Below are 16,447 nucleotides of genomic sequence, written 5' to 3'. Positions count from 1 at the left end.
GGTAAATACAGCCAGGGAATGATCTAACCCAGAATAAAAAAGGAGTTTTAAAAAAACACCACATAATCAGGCATGGTGGCTCACGCCTATAATCCCAGCACTTTGGGAGGTTGAGGCCAGGCAGATCACAAGGTCAGGAGATCGAGACCATCCTGGATAACACGGTGAAACCCCATTTCTACAAAAAATACAAAAAAGTGAGCAGGGTATGGTAGTGGGCACCTGTAGTCCCAACTACTCAGGAGACTGAGGCAGGAGAATGGTGTGAACCTGGGAGGTGGAGGTTGCAGTGAGCAGAGATCATGCCACTGCACTCCAGCATAGGCAACAGCAAGACTCCATTGAAAGAAAAGAAGAAAGAAAGAAAGAAAGAAAGAAAGAAAGAAGAGAGAGAGAGAGAGAGAGAGAAAGAAAGAAAGAAAGGAAAGAAAGAAAGAAAGAGAAAGAAAGAAAGAAAGAAAGAAAGAAAGAAAGAAAGAAAGAAAGAAAGAAAGAAAGAAAGAAAGAAAGAAAGAAAGAAAGAAAGAAAGAAAGAAAGAAAGAAAAGAAAGAAAGAAAAGAAAGAAAGAAAGAAAGTCATTAATTAGTAACCGCTTTATTTATAAATATAATTTGATATTCGGTTCATCTTACTTTTCCATCTCTATCTGCTGGTACAGTCTTAAGGCTGAACTACACTAGAAGTAAAAATATGCCTTGGGACCAGGCATGATGGCTCATGTCTGTCATCTCAGCAGTTTGGGAGGCCGAAGTGGGAGGACTGCTTGAGCCTAGAAGTTCAAGACCAGCCTGGGAAATATAGCAAGACCCCATCTCTACAAAAACTACAAAAATTAGCCAAGCATGGTGGCACACAGCTGGAGTCCCAGCTACTTGGGAGGCTGAGGTGGAAGGACTGCTTGAGCCCTGCAGGTTGAAGCTTCAGTGAGCTGTGTTTGCATCACTGCACTCCAGCCTGGGTGACAGAGCGAGACCCTATCTTAAATAAATAAATGTATGTATGTATGTATGTATGTATGTATGTATGTATGTATGTATAATGAAATTAAACCAGGCTGAGCATGGCAGCTCAGGTCTGGAATCCCAGCACTTTGGGAGGTCAAGGCAGGAGGATCACTTGAGCCCAGGAGTTTAAGACCAGCCTGGGCAACATAGTGACACCCAGTCTCTACAAAAAGTTTAAATATTAGCCAGGTGTGGTGACGCATGCCTGTGGTTCCAGCCACTTGGGGGGCTGAGGAGGGAGGATCATTTGAGCCCAGGAGGTTGAACAGTGAGCTGTGATTATGCCACTGCACTCCAGCCTGGGCGACAGAGTGAGGCTGTCTCAAAAAAAAATTATTTTTAATTAAACTAAATAAATTCAGCTATTCTAGTCATATATCAAGACCTCAATAGCCACATGTAGCTAGTGGCCACCATTTCACACAGTACATATGTGGGGCATTTCTATCATTGCAAGGGTTCTTTTTTGAAACAAGGTCTCACTCTGTCCCCCCGGTGGGAACGCAGTGGTGCAATCATGGCAGACGGCAACCTTGACCTGCTGGGCTCCAGCAATCCTCCCATCTCAGCATCCCAAGAAGCTGGGACTACAGGCAAGCACAACCATAACCAACTAATTTTATTTTTTATTTTTCTTATTTTTTTGAGACGGAGTCTCGCTCTGTCACCCAGGCTGGAGTGCAGTGGCACGATGTTGGCTTACTATAACCTCTGCCTCCCTGGTTCTCCTGCTTCAGCCTCCTGAGTAGCTGGAATTACAGGTGCACACCACCACACCCAGCTAATTTTTGTATTTTCTTAGTAGACACGAGGTTTCACCATGTTGGTCAGGTTGGACTCGAACTCCTGACCTCGTGATCCACCCACCTCGGCCTCCCAAAATGCTGGGATTACAGGTGTCAGCCGTCATGCTCGGCTGCAACTAATCTTAAATTTTTTGTAGAGATGGGGTCTATGTTGTGCAGACTGGTCTCAAACTCCTGGGCTCAAGAAAGCCTCTGATCTTGGTCTCCCAAAGTGCTAGCATTCCAGGTGTGAGCCACCACACCCAGCACCTGCAGCACCCAGGTCTATCAGTGCTGACCTAGAACCTCTCGAGTTTTTCTTAAGAATTCAGAACTGGGACCAGGCATGGTGGCCCATGCCTCTAATTCCAGCACTTTTGGAGGCCAAGGCAGGTGGATCACTTGAGGTCAAAAGTTCAAAACCACCCTGACTAACATGGTGAAACCTCACCTCTACTAAAAAAACAAAGATTAGGAGAAGGTGGTGGTGCATACCTGTAATCCAAGTTACTTGGGAGGCCGAGGCAGGAGAATCGCTTGAACCCGGAGGTGGAGGTAGCAGTGAGTCAAGATTGTGCCACTGAACTCCAGGCTGGGTGACAACAATGAACTTCTGTCTCAAAGAAAAAAGAAATCAGAGCTAGTTACCTTTTCAAAGAGGATGAGCAAGGGTGCATATCCACGAGCCACTTCCCCCTACTTGACTAGTTTGCAGAAGTGGCATTCTGTAAGCACGATAAATTTAAGGGTGCAAACAGAACAGTGCAGTCTACTGTGGGTGGTTGTTCTTTATGTGTCAACGGGAGTCCCAGGAGCTGTGACAAACGAGTGTGAGCTGGCTGGGGAGGGAACGAGCGGCTGGATGGGGTTCAGGAATCCACATAAAAAAAAGGAAAAAACGAAAAGATAAAGCAACATATCTTTGGTGAGGAAGACAAATAAATGAGAGGGATTAAAAAATGAGGACAGGCCAGGCGTGGTGGCTCCCATCTATAATCCCAGGATTTGGGTAGGCCAAAGCAGGCAAATCACTTGAGGTCAGGAGTTAGAAAGACCACTTGGGCATGGGTGATAGACAGCTGTCTGGAAACAAGGCCAGTAAGGAGGCCACCTTTGAGGACCAAGTGAGTGGGGCAGAGGCTTGGCTGCTGGCAAGAGGGGAATGTGGATGGGGTAGCGGGAGGTGAGCCTAAAGGTGAAGCAAGGGGAGCACTCCAGTGGGCACAGGGCAGGCCGGGGTTGCAAGTGACATCTCTGCCCAGAGAGAACACACAATCACAAAGTTCAATACCTCTTACCTGGTGAAACCCTACAATTCTGTTGCTCTGTACTCACTCTGAATAATGGGCTTGTGATAAGTCTTACACCAATTCTCAAACTGGGTGGTCAGCTGCAGCTGAATCAACTCCAGGTGTCTGTAGTCATGATACCAAGTGTAGTAGCTGTTCACACAGATCACGTCCACATACGGAGCCCAGGACCAGAGCGGCAAAGCCCATTCAGCACCCAGAAGACGGCATGGCTCAGCACTCACACACTACGGAGACTTTTCTGGCAGAAAAGGTAAGAAGGCGATGTAATCCCAGCATTCTGGAAGGCTGAGGCAGGAGGATGACTTGCAGCCAGGAGTTCGAGACCAGCCTGGGCAACACAGCGAGACCCTAGCTCTACAAAAATATAGTAGTAAGGAAATTAGCATGGCACAGTGGCTCATGCTTGTAATCCCAGCACACTGTGAGGCCAAGGTGTGAGGATCACCTGAGCCCAGGATTTTGAGACCAACCTGGTCAAGATCGCAAGACCCCATTTCTACAAAACAAAACAAAACAAAACAAAACAAAATAAAACAAAACAAAACAAAAGCCTAGAATGAGGAGAGCTGCTTTTTGGGGCTAAGAACATGCAAGAGCACCAAGTTAGATCCTGAAATTACCCTGCCCCATAGGAAAACTCATGGTCACAAAGTGGCTCAAAGGAGGCAGGCCTGTGACTGCACACTAACACTCACGACGTGTGCAGCTGGTAAGGGCAATGAGAGGCAGAGCAGCTGCCAATGCACAATCCTCAGCCAAATCCCAGGGCCCCCGCCACTGGAACTGACTCCTCTCTGGGCAGCACTCCCTTCACTGGGCTTCCCCTCACCTTGCCCTGGAGAAGCACTCCCTCCTGAGGGGCCGATGCAGTCATTATCACAGTGAATCTTTGTTTTGTTTGGGAGACAGTCTAGCTCTGTTGCCCAGGCTAGAATGGAGTGGCGCAATCTTGTCTCAGTGCAACCTCTGCCTCCCAGGTCAAGCACAATGAGCAATAGTCGGCAGTTCCTCCTCAAATTAAATAGACAACTACTATGTCATCTAGAAATCTCACCACTGGAAAATACAAAGTACATGGATGTATTATGCTCCCTGATTACAAATGACAAAAAGGTCTATAGTGATCCAAACAATGTGGTACTGGCATTAACACAAAAATACGGAACAACAAGACCCAACAAGGGAACCAAACCCAAATTCATGTATGGTGGACACATTTAAAAAAGAACACCCAGGGAAAGAGACACCCCGGGCTGCCTCCGGTGGGGCCACAGAAGTGTCCTGGGGGGACCTGTATCCACCTCTCACCTGGGCTCCGGATGGTTTCTACTCCATGTGGATTTCCATAGTTTCCCCTCAGCCACCCTCAGAGTCACGAGGGCTTCTGTGGGGCTGCGACCATCTGTCCCAGCCTTTCCTGTCTCCATGACACACCATGTGACCTACGTATACTGCAACATGTAGGTGCGTGTACTGAAAGCGTACAGTTAAGATGACCTGCAACTGATGCTACTGTACATCTTTCAGATATTTTTCAGATATCCCCAGAGAAAAACAAACTAGTGACATTCCATGATTTTGCAACCTGGCACCAGAAACTGCATAGAAACAGCTCCCTATGCACCATCAGACACTCTCCAGACCCGGCCCTTGAAGGGGTGGCCTGCCCCTCCACATCAAATGTATTGTTTTGTAAAATCACCGCACTATTGGCCACACATTCTTCCCAAACTAAATCTCTTGTTTCTATGGAAATCTCCTTGGGGCAAGGTTTTCCTTTTGGCCTAAATTTTAATGATCTTTGATAAGAGAAGTCTTGTAAATAGTTTATCTGTGGTTTGAGTGACATTCCGCTTACCATGTGATAAGTAAATTTACAGGTGGGATTGAGAGTAGGTACTTCTACCAACCAATTTTCGATAGCAGGCATTAAACATCCAGGTTCTTTCCCGAGACATAGGAGGATAACGATACCCAATGGAAATATTTATCATCATTCCTTCTTCCTCCGGTTTGGCAGGGCAACGATCATCTGTAGGACCAGGTACCCACACACTGTTATTAACATATACTTCAATAGGATTATCCATCCATGTGACTGCCCGAATTAAGGGCGGGAAAGGCACATAGGCCCGGTAGGTATAATTAGCTGCAGCTGCTCCTGCAGGCATGGGGAGACTTACCACCATTGATATAACCATTAAAGCTGCAAGCAGCATTTTTTCTGAGGTTTGTGTCACCTTTGTGCTCGCTAGGCTTTTTCTAGCTAACAGTGTCAGCTTCTTTAACTGTGCCCAGGTCGGCAGCTCCGCCTTCTTGGTGCGTGCTGACTTTATCTGTTTTTCTGATATCACCACTTGACTCATCATGCGAGTCAATGGTGCTCGATTGCGGTGTTTCCGTCTCCGTGGAGGCGCTTTTTTTTGCATCTCTGATGGGTTCATTGTAGAACTTCAAATGTCCAGTGGGTATCCAAATAGGAAGCTGATTTTCTCCTGGTGAAACACAAACAAAACCTCTTCCCCAGGTTATCACCTTCCCTATTTCCCATGTCCTATTTTTGTTGTCTTTCCACCAAATCAGTTTTCCTTCATGTGGGCTGTTCTTTTTACCAGTAAGATGTTGTTCTGCAGAAGTAGTAGTCTGATTTCTATAAATGTTTAAAAAATTCAAAGTATATAGTGCTAGATTAAGCTGCATCTGAGGAGAGGTACACTCCTTACTCTCTCCCCCTTCTTTTTGTTTAACTAACTGAGTTTTGAGTGTTCTATTAGTTCTTTCAACTATGGCCTGTCCTTGGGAGTTATAAGGAATTCCTGTTGTATGTGTAATATTCCACTGATTTAAGAATTTTTGGGGCCGGGCACGGTGGCTCAAGCCTGTAATCCCAGCACTTAGGGAGGCCGAGACGGGCGGATCACGAGGTCAGGAGATCGAGACCATCCTGGCTAACACGGTGAAACCCCGTCTCTACTAAAAAAATACAAAAAAATTAGCCGGGCGAGGTGGCGGGCGCCTGTAGCCCCAGCTACTCGGGAGGCTGAGGCAGGAGAATAGCGTGAACCCGGGAGGCGGAGCTTGCAGTGAGCTGAGATCCGGCCACTGCACTCCAGCCTGGGCGGCAGAGCGAGACTCCGTCTCAAAAAAAAAAAAAAAAAAAGACTTTTTGGAAAGCTTTACTACAATAACCTGGTCCATTGTCAGTTTCAATTTTTTCTGGAACTCCCATCACAGCAAAACAAGATAATAAATGTTTTTTAACATGGGAAGTACTTTCTCCTGTCTGGCATGTTGCCCATATGAAATGTGAATAAGTATCAACTGTTACATGAACATATGATAATTTCCCAAATGAAGGTACATGGGTAACATCCATTTGCCATAATGCATTAGGACACAGACCTCTGGGATTAACTCCTGCCTCTTGAGTGGGCAGGTGTAGTACTTGACACTGGGTACAATGTTGTACAATATTTTTTGCCTGTTTCCATGTGACATCAAATTTGTTTTTTAACCCTGCTGCATTTATATGAGTCAAAGCATGAAGTTCTTGTGCTTTTATGAATGCAGAGGATACCAGTAAGTCAGCTTGTTCATTTGCTTTAGTTAAAGGTCCTGGTAAATTAGTGTGTGCTCGAATATGAGTAATATAAAATGGGAAATTCCTTTTTCTTACAGTTTGTTGTAACAAATTGAACAGCTGGTTTAACTGATCATCCATGCTATATTTAATTAGAGCTGTCTCAACATCCCTTGTAGCCTGTACTACATATGCAGAATCTGATATAATATTAACAGGTTGATTAAAATCTTCTAACACTGTAATGACTGCAACCAACTCTGCCCTTTGAGCTGATTGATATTGAGCTTTGATTACTCGCTCTTTTGGCCCTGTGTAAGCCGCTTTTCCATTGCTGGAACCATCAGTAAATACTGTCAGAGCATTTTCTAAAGGTTTATGTCTGGTAATTTTAGGTAAAATCCAAGTAGTCAATTTTAAAAACTGGAAGATTTTTGTTTTGGGGTAATGATTATCAATAATTCCCACAAAATCAGCAAGGCCAATTTGCCATGCACCAGAATTGATAAAGGCTTGTTTAATTTGTTCCTTGGTTAAAGGAACAACTATTTTGTCTGGGTCATTACCACACAATGTTATTATTTGTAATCTTGTCTGACCAATTAATGTAGCTATTTGATCCAAGTACAATGTAAAAGTTTTAATTGTACTGTGAGGAAGGAATGACCACTCCACAAGATCAGTATTTTGAACAATGATGCCTGTTGGAGAATGTGCAGTAGCAAAAATCAAAAGTTGGAGTGGGGCTAAAGAATCTATTCTACTTATTTGCGCTGACTGAATTTTTTCTTCCACTAATTTAATTTCTTTTGTTGCCTCTGGGGTTAATATTCTTCTACTATTTAAGTCTGGATCTCCTCTTAGGATAGAGAACAAATTTGACATGGCATAAGTAGGAATGCCTAGAGTTGGCCGAATCCAATTAATATTGCCTAAGAATTTCTGAAAGTCATTTAATGTTTTTAATGTGTCTTTTCTTATTTCTATTTTTTGTGGCTTAAGTTTTCTATTTTCTATTTGCATCCCTAAATAATGAAAAGGAGCAGAGGTTTGGATCTTATCAGATGCTATTGTTAGTCCTGCGTTGGCAACCTCTGCTTGCAGAAATGTGTAAGTCAATTAATTTCTCTCTTGTTTCTGCAGCACATAAAATATCATCAATATAGTGAATGATATAACAATCTGAAAATTTGTTTCTAACTGGTTGAAGGACTTGACCTACGAAAGTTTGACAAATAGTTGGACTATTAAGCATTCCCTGAGGTAAAACTTTCCACTGAAACCTGGTGGCTGGTTCTTTATTATTTATGGCTGGTATAGTAAAGGCAAATTTTTCACAATCTTGCTCTGCCAGAGGAATGGTAAAAAAGCAATCCTTAAGATCAATTATAATTAAAGGCCAGTCTTTTGGGATCATGGCCGGAGAGGGCAATCCAGGTTGGAGAGGCCCCATGGGTTGAATTACAGCGTTTAAGGCTCTTAAGTCCATTAACATACGCCATTTGCCTGACTTTTTTGGAATTACAAATACAGGAGAATTCCAGGGTGAGAATGAAGGCTCAATGTGTCCCTTTCCTAATTGTTCCTTTGCTAATAAGTGTAAAGCCTCCAGTTTTTGCTTTGGTAGCGGCCACTTATTTACCCATACTGGTTTTTCTGTTTTCCAAGTTAATGGAATGGGTTTAGGAGGCTCTACAGTGGCCGCCCCTAAAAAGGATACCCTATTCCTTTTCTTTTTTGATTTTTCTTAGTCTCAATTGGGACTTTAATGCCATTTTCATTTTTTCCTAATCCCTTTCCTGGTATATATTCCATTTTAGTCATGATTTTTTGACTCATGGGGCTGTATAATGGAGCGGGCATAATGATTTCTGCACCCCATTGCTGTAACAAATCTCGACCCCATAGATTAACAGGAATTGAAATAATCATTGGCTGAACAGTACTTTCTTGATTATCTGGCCCTAAACAATGTAAAATCATTGTACTTTCATACACTTCTGAAGCTGTGCCTACACCGACAAGTCTTGTAACAGCCTTTTGTTTAGGCCAATTTTTTGGCCACTGATTTAAAGCAATGACAGAGATATCTGCTCCTGTGTCTACTAACCCTTCAAACTGTTTTCCTTGAATAATGGCCTTACATACAGGTCTGCTCTCAGAGACCAGACTTGCCCAATATGCAGCCTTTCCTGCCAGATCAGTGCTTCCAAACCCTCCTGTTCTTTTTATTTCACTGTTTTCAACTTTAATATAAGGTAGGAGTAATAACTGAGTGATCCTGTCTCCTGGACTGGCACTCCAAGGAACTGAGGAACTAATAACCAATTGAATTTCTCCTTTATAGTCTGAATCAACCACACCAGTATGAATTTGAACTCCTTTTAGATTTAAACTTGATCTTCCTAAGATTAGTCCTACAGTCCCCTCAGGCAATGGGCCGTATACCCCTGTGGGGATTTTTTGTGGAGGCTCCCCTGGAAGCAGAGAGACTGCTTGTAAAGTACATAGATCTACCGCTGCACTGCCACTTGTGGCAGGGGATAATTGCTGTATTGTGATAACTAGCTTATTCCCTGAGACACTTGTGACAGTGGGGGTTGTTGTTCCTGAAAACCCTGAGGAACAAAGGGTTGAATTTTGAATGCCCCAGTTTGTTGCGGGGCCTGAGGCTGGCCCCTCCTCTCATTTCCCAGCAGTGGTTGCCCATTTTTATCAAGTTTAGAATGACATTGATTACGCCAACGTTTTCCCTTTTTACATCTTGGACATAGGCCAGGTGGCCCTTTATCTGTTGTTGTAGTAACTTGAGTAGTTACATTTTGTTTATTTGTGACTAGGCAATTCTTTTTTAGATGACCAATTTGACCACAATTGTAACATTTTCCCCCAAATGTTTTTACTTGTCCTCCTAAAGTAACTCCTGTGATTGCTTGAGCCATAAGCATAGCTTTACGCATAGCTCCTCCAATTCCATTGCAGGCTTTAATGTACTCTGAGATTACATCTGATCCTGTGGGAACCCTTCCTTTTAATGGCTTAATGGCTGATTGACAATCCGGATTGGCGTTTTCATATGCCATCAACTCCACTATGACTTTATGGGCATTCTCATCGGTAATTGACTTTTGAGCAGCATCTTGAAGTCTTGCTACAAAATCAGGGTTGGGCTCTTTAGAGCCTTGTCTTACTGTATTAAAGGAAGGGCAGGCAGTTCCTGGGTCTTGGATTTTCTCCCAGGCCCTAAGGCAGATAGCCCTGATTTGCTCAATGGCCTCATTTGGCATTATTGCTTGTTGGTCAACAGTGCTCCAATTTTGACCTATTCCTAATAGTTGATCTGTATCTATGTTAACTGGAGGATTGGCAGTCCTATTTCTTCGGACCTGCACTTGTGCCCCATCAATCCACCAAGTCTTAAATTGTAAAAATTGAGAGGGTGAGAGTGATGATTTTGCCAGAATCTCCCAATCATAAGGAATGAGTCTATGTCCAGGAGCAATGGAATCTAATAATGTTCTCATGTAAGGAGAGTTGGGTCCATACTGTTTTACTCCTTCTTTCATTTCTTTTAGCATTTTTATAGAAAAGGACTGATACCTGGCTTCAGCTACGGGAGGCTCTCCCTCTTGGGCCCCTTCTCCAGGTGGTCTTGCTTCTAATATTACTGGGAATTGCCACGCCTCAATATCTCCCTGTTTTCTTGCCTCATCAATAATTTTATGTATTGCACTACCCTGTGTACTAGGCGGTGCTGTAGGATTAAGTCTCATGGTGGGCAGCTGAGTATATGGCGCCCTGCCCTGTGGCACTGGAAATGCTCCTGGCTGTCCATACAGATTTTCTGGGGGCTGCAGATACTGCAGTTCAGCTGGCAGCCAGTATTGATAGGCTACTGGCGGCTGAATCTTACTTTCTACCGGCTGATATTGTGGACACTGTATTTGGATTGGCATTGCCGCGACAGAGACTCTATCTTTTTCTATTTGATCTTCTTTTGGAGTTTGTACTTGTTTAACCTGCATTTGAGGTTCTAAGGTTGCAGGCATCTGAGCTGTTGTAAGAGGAGTTGGCCATCATGGTTTAGACTCTGATGGCTCTACTAATTCTGCATCTTTTTCCTCTAATTTTAGCGTTTCAGGATATATTACCTCCTGTAATTGATTATCGTCAACATTTTGCATTGACCGAGCCATTACCGGCTCTGCTACACATTTACAGTGTGAACTTTCTTTTCCTTTCTGGGATTCTATCCCTGCCTCTTTTTCACCATCTACTGCACAGCTTTTAGGGACATCAGAAATTGAAATGTTATCTTCTTCTGTTTGCAACGGTTCTAAAGCTACTTTAACAATGACCCAATCATTCCATACTGTAAGTGGGATGATTTTACCTTCCCTACTTGCTTGTTTTAATTCTTTGCCAATTTTTTCCCAATCTTTTAGATCTAAAGTTCCCTGTTCTGGAAACCATGGACAAAACTGTTCTATTGTTTGAAAGAGCGTAATTAGATTTTTGGTAGACACTTTAACTCCCCCTCTTTTTAAGAGAATTTTTACAAAGCTGCGATAAGAGGCATATTTACTTTTAGTTTGCCCGATTGTTACCCTAGGTTCTTCCGAGTGCACAAGCTTACCGCAAGGCTGACTGTAGATGTACTCGGGAGTCTCTCGTCGACTTGTCCTCAATGACCACGCTCCAGCGCACCTTCACCTTAGAGAAAAACTTCCACGTTGGGCACCAGATGAAGGGGTGGCCTGCCCCTCCACACCTGTGGGTGCTTCTCGTTAGGTGGAATGAGAGACTTGAGAAAAAGAAATAATACACAGAGACAAAGTATAGAGAAAGAAAAGCGGGGCCTAGGGGACCGGTGCTGTGCTTACAGAGGACCCACACCAGCACCGGTCTCTGAGTTCCCTCAGTATTTATTGCTCAAAAGATAAGGGAGTAAATCAGCAGTAAGACATACAGATACACGGAGATGTTCCATTTCCCAGGGACGGGCAGGAGACAGATGTTTTTCTTTTACTGAGATTTAAGAGAATGGTGATGGCCTTTAACCACAAGCAGCCTTTAGGCATTTGTTTAACAAAGCGCATTCCTTACAGCCCAAAATCCTTTAAGCCTTACTTCACCACAGTGATGTCTCTTGCAAGGACAAGGTTGGGGGTAGGGTCACAGATTAACAGCATCTCAAATACAGAGCCAAATGGAGTCTCTTAAATTTACTTCTTTCTATATAAACACAGTAACAGGCTGACCTCTCTTTCTTTTCCCCACAGCCCCTCACTCACAAATGTAACACAGGAGCTGGAACCCAGGCAGTCTTCACTCCCAAGGGCGACTTAACAGCCTCTATTGGTCAGGAAGCCTTTGATCTGGGCCAGGCTGCCGACCCACAGGGTGAATTGTGCCTCTAATGCTGAATGTTGCTTCCCCTCACTGGGCTAACCCCCACCCTTGCACCAAGAAGGGCCCCCAGGGAAACTGCTATCTGACATCCAGAAGCTCATGTAAAATGCTCCAGCAACCTGGATGGCTGTGGTCAACTCTAGTACTAGCCTTTCCCCATGTGGGGCTCACTCCCTGATTCTTGCTTGTACAGACCAATCTAAAGCGGCTGAGATCTCCTGCTCCCTCAGCCTCCCTGGTCACCTTGATGACATCATCCTGGCCAGAGGCAGGTGTCTGCAATCAAGAATGAGGTATCCACAGGTTGACTTCCCTGGTGTGGGGAACAATGCCTGGGTCCTCCAGACAGCCTGCCCGAGGTAAAGATTCCAGCTCTGACACAGCTCAAAGACTGTGTGGCGGACATGTTGAGACTGTCCAGGCCTGTCTCCTCTTCTGGCTCAGTGGATTCTTAGGAAAATTATTGAGACACTGGGCATAAAGCTCTCAGCCTAGGGCTTTAAATGCCACAGGGAATCAAATCAGGGTGACCAAGGACCAAAGACTTCTCCTTGGCTGGGAATGGGGGATCAGGGTTGCAGAGACAAGGGGTACAAAGTGATACCTGTGCCATAAGGGAAGAAACTGGGGATCTGGTCCACCCTGGGATCCTCAACCTGAGTGTGAGTGCTTGCTGGGCCCTGAGCTCACCTGCCCCTTGGGAGTCCATTGTGACCGCAGTCCAGAGGGGTCAATGTCCTCAATGATGCTAGAAAGAAGTCCTCGGAGACACGGAGGGCATCCTGTAGTGGCAGGTACTCTGGGTGGTCCACAGGTGTGCGCTTCAGCAGGTCCTGGGAAGGGATGAGGTGGTAAATGGGGGCCGTGTTTCTGGGGTTCAATGAGAAGCCCCTGGGGAATGCTCAGTCCTCACCAAAATAATTCAAAGGGCAGGCACTCAGGGACCCACACTCATGCCTGCAAAATCTGAACTGAAAATTTGAATCGGAGCAACAGGGTTGAGTCTAAAAGGGCCCCAACTGGCTTTTCTCCCTGCTGCAATCTTTACTCTTTTCTCCTGGCAGAGGCAGCCAGGTGGAGGCTCATCTCACCAAGCAGCTGGGAGAGACACCCCTCTACCCACCCTGCAGCTGCTCCAAGGATACTGGAGACCAAAAGACAGGGGTTGGGGAAGCAGGATGTTCCTGCCTCCACTGACAGCAATTGGCCAAATGTCAAGCTCAGTAGCTAAGCTCTATTGAGGCCCTGGCCCTGTTGGCATGGTTACCACAGGCCAGGGAGGCATACTCAGGGCCCAGGATCCCTCTGCCTGACTTTTCCAATGGTCTGTTCTCAGTGACTCTGGTGCCCTCTCACACCGGGCTCAGGCTTCTGAGAAACTCCTAAGCCCTCTCTGCCCCTGTAGGGGCTTTAACACTCGTGTGTAGGACCAGGATGCTCTGAGTGACATATTTGGTCAATGGGCTGGTACGGCAGAGCCGTTGGGGACAGCAGAGAGAAAAAGGACAAAGACATACAAAGAACCACTCAACACCTCAGAGACCAGCTTTGTCCCCCACCCACCTTGCTCTCTACATGAACACCTGCTTTCGGGAAGCCAAAGTGGGTCCACAGCAGCCTCCACCTCTGTTCTCACTCCCAGGGCAGACCAAGCAGCAAGAACACATGACACACAGCCCCGGTGACCCTGTCCCCTCCCTACCCATGCCTATTCTCCAATCAGACCTGGCTTCTTTGAGGGCTGCCCCAGTCCTGTCCAGGCATTAACTGGCTCAGAGCAGACGATCCCCTGCACCTCTCACCCTGAACCACACAGCTACACCCAGCATATGCTACAGCAGCCCAGAGCACTCTGGGTCACATCCACAAACTTCACAATAGGGGAGGAGACAAGCTGTTTCCCAGGAAGAGCAGCTCCCCAGCCCTGGTCATTCTCAGACTCCTCCAGTCAAAGGCCAGGCACAGCCAGCTGGGATCGCCATGCTTCACTCTGACCCACATGACTGGCATTGCCTCCTCTATTGGAAGAGACCCCTCCACACGGCCTCAATCCCAGACATAACAGAACAGGACAGGCTGGGCACCAGGGAGGCCAGCCAGATCTCCACACAAAGGCTCTGCTCTTAAGCAGGAGGCAGCCTCAGGGGCAAAAGTTTCCTGAACCAACTCAGGTCAGGCCTCACATACAAGAGCCCCAGAGGCTGCAAAAGCACCAGCTCAGCCAGCCAAGAACCCAGGGACACACCCTTCTGAGACCCAGACTCCAAGTGAGGATCGCTGGGATTCAGCAGAACAAGAGGATGTGACAGCTGGCAGACCAATACTTCCCAACCCCCTTCCAGCAAGCAGCTGTGAACCTGCCATAGGAGCAGTGAGAGTCAGGATGGTGGTCTGGGAAGAAGGATCCTAGACTGGGTTTCCCATAGGACCAGGTTGTGACAGATCCCACAGCCAACACTCATGCCCCAGCCAAACCCAAACCCAACAGCTCCCCAAAGCCCTCCATGTAAATAGCCTGTGCACTGCTAAGCAGATACCTCAGGGAACAATCTGATGGCTGTTAAGAAGACGCAGCCTCAACAGGGTTCCACAACCCTTCTGCAAGCAAAGCCTTCTTTGCTTGGGTGCCTATTCAAAGCACTAGGGAAGCTCTTAAAAGATACAGGGCCAGGCACAGTAGCTCACATCTGTAAACTCAGCATTGTGGGAGGCAGAGGCAGGAGTAGAGCTTGAGGTTAGGACTTCAAGAACAGCCTGGGTGGAATAGTGAGACCCTGTCTCTACAAAACACAAAAATTAGCATGACATGGTGGTATATGCCCATAGTCCCACCCACTTGGGAGGCTGAGAAGGGAGGATTCCCAGAGCCTGGAAGGTCAAGGTTGCAGTGCCCATGATCATGCCACTGCACTACAACCTGGGCCACAGCACAAGATCCTGTTACAATCAAACAAGCAAACAAAAAACCAAAGTTGCCTGTCTTCTGCCCCATCAAATAAATCCAAATCTCTGCAGGGTGATACAGGTTATTTGCGTTTTAAAATATCTCCTTTGCTGAAATAAATGTATAGTAATGGCTGAAAACCACTGAGTTATGTAAATACACTTCCTATGACTAATTTGTAGCTCTTTCATATCTAGCAATTTCTACACACCCTCTCTGTGGGCGTCAGAAGCCAGAATGGACAGGGCCAGGTGTGAGGTGTCCTAGCACACTGAGGGTAGAGCACAGCTCCCAGCTCAGGGGGACCCATTTCTGAGGTGAAGGCACCCACCAGGGGCTCCACCTGTCTTCAGAGGGAAAATCATCCCTCAGAACCCAGAGACCCAAAAGAAGGCTTGAATTCAGCAGATACCTGCCAGTGGGCACTGGAGCGGCAGTCCCAGAAAAAACTGCCATTGCACTGTCAGCTCCCTCCAGCCCTCTCTCAGGTCCCAGCAGGAGGAGGGCTCTGACTAAGCTCAGAGGTCTCAACAAAATGGCTGGTTGAACTTCAGAGGAGTTACTAATAGGCCTATAGTTACATCAAGACTCCACCTGATCAGGGCCAAAAATGAGTCCTGGGAGGGCAGCCAGGAAGAAAGCAGAGCAGAGAGGAAATACAGGGAGAGGAGGCCCTGGGGCCAAGTCAGATATGGAGGGAACCAGGGAAACGAGAGCAGCCCTGATGATTGTGCTCCCCACAGCCCCTGCATGTCTGTGTCCCCTGAGAACTCAGGGTGAGGAGCTCACTCTTACCCTTCACCTGTTCCTAGGCTCTGGCAGGCTGGCCTGCTACCTGCCCCAGTCTCACCTGCTCTCCACACTCCTCACCACTGAAGTGGGCAAACTGATGTCTCTGGTTTGCTGGGCTCTCACTCTCCACCCAATGGCACCAAGTTAACCTCTCTGCATACTTTATTTTCTGTGATTAAAAAGGGAAGCAATTCTCACTAACTCCATTTCTCAGAGGAGAAAACAGGCACAGGGATGTTCTATGACTTCCTCACGATCACCAAGGTACAAGTGGGAGCTGGGCTTTGAATGGAGGTCTACCCATGCTCCTAAATTTGAGCCGTCCTCCAAGGAAAGGACAGCACTGTAAAAGCTCACTGAATGGGGCGGGAGTCCACACTAAGGCCTGACCAGGCTGGAACCCTGATATCCAACTTCTAGCCTCCAGAACTGGGAGAAACATAATTCTGTTTTTGATCAGATCTCCAGGCTATCGCTCTTTGTTGTACCATCCTGAACTAGCCCAGTAGTGCTATTCCATCATCTGTGTCATATTCCATCACTGAGAAGGGAGTCACTAACCCCTCAGTGCTGTCTTTGTGCATGCTGCCCACCCTAGGCTGAGATGAGGCACAGG

At 46.2% G+C, this 16,447-nt stretch overlaps 1 pseudogene; it reads right to left on the bottom strand.

The window, feature by feature from the left end:
* LOC104674728 overlaps positions 1 to 16,447 on the bottom strand; it is a 116,613-nt pseudogene that overhangs the window by 4,077 nt on the left and 96,089 nt on the right.

Source organism: Rhinopithecus roxellana, chromosome 13 (assembly GCF_007565055.1).
Source record: "Rhinopithecus roxellana isolate Shanxi Qingling chromosome 13, ASM756505v1, whole genome shotgun sequence".
Taxonomy (NCBI): Eukaryota; Metazoa; Chordata; class Mammalia; order Primates; family Cercopithecidae; genus Rhinopithecus; species Rhinopithecus roxellana.
The sequence above is the reverse complement of the archived record's forward strand: the minus strand, read 5'-3'. Positions and strand labels throughout refer to the sequence as shown.